Here is a 1197-nt window from a genome sequence, read left to right on the forward strand (position 1 = left end):
TGGTATTTCAATCGTCTACAGAATTCTAAAGCCTACTAAGTGAGAACAGCTTAGTTTTCAAGTTTTTGTTTGTTTGTTTTTTAACAAAGCAATCTTAGGGTATTCTGTGTTGTTTCCTCTTGGCCACAATGGAGAACCTTTGAATTAAACAGAGAGAGTGGGAAGCTGTGTGCAAAATTAATTAAGCTGGCAGCAGATTTTAGTATATAATTGGTCTTTCAAGTGCTTATTTCTAATATGTAACACATTTCAGTGTTTAAAACTACTATAATTTAAAATAATTCAACATATAGGTTTTAATATTGAAATTCAAATGGAAAATCAAGTTGTTATGGAATCTGTGAGCACTATTTGAAAACCTTATAGCCAGTAAGAATGCTCTCATTTTCAGGCAAAACTAAGGGTCAGAGATTTTAAGTGCTCAAAGTTATAAAGCTAATAATTGAGAATCAGATACCTGGGTTTTGCCCTCCGATTACCTGCTAACATCATGTTCTTTCCTTCATTAAAACAGAAGGCAAAGACTAAGGCATGTGATGGTATCAATGTTATCCAAACGTCTTGGTCTCCAATCTATGTTTTGAAAGAAAGGCAACATTTCCCTTCAAATGCCTAAATTTCAATGGCTTAAGCCCACACCAGCTTGTATGCCAGAATATGGACTAATAAGCTATTGAGATTCTCCCAGGGTGGTGACCCTTTTGAGACTGCTCTTGGATGGGCTGAGGTGGTCACCACCACCTTCTCCAGGTAAGGACCACTGCTTTCACACTCGGGTTTCAAGGGAAGAGACACTGCTCTCCCCTTACCACATAATCACCAGCATCAGATATGCCTCACTCTTAATAACACAGTCCATCAGTATTTCCTTAAAGTTCAGGAAAGATAGAAGAGAAAAGCAATGTACAGAATACCCCTCAAGTACTCCAGTGACCCACATCTAGCCCCCAGCTTTCCTGCAGGATGACCACCTGAACTCTGCACCATAAGTGGATCCACACCTCTTGTGTTAAGGTGTCCTAAACAATTTCACAGTAGGACCCAAAGAGAAGCAGGTTTTTGCTCATCCTAGTCACAAGTTCCCCTCTGGAATACTCACTTCCTGCCTTAATGCTGACCCCTTTAAAGTTTCCCCTTCTTATCCTTCTAGCCACACCATATTAGATTCCACAAGTCATCAGGACAATCAGGTCAAGG

The sequence above is a fragment of the Rhinopithecus bieti genome, unplaced genomic scaffold (assembly GCF_001698545.2).
Source record: "Rhinopithecus bieti isolate Rb0 unplaced genomic scaffold, ASM169854v2 scaffold_13352, whole genome shotgun sequence".
Lineage (NCBI taxonomy): Eukaryota > Metazoa > Chordata > Mammalia > Primates > Cercopithecidae > Rhinopithecus > Rhinopithecus bieti.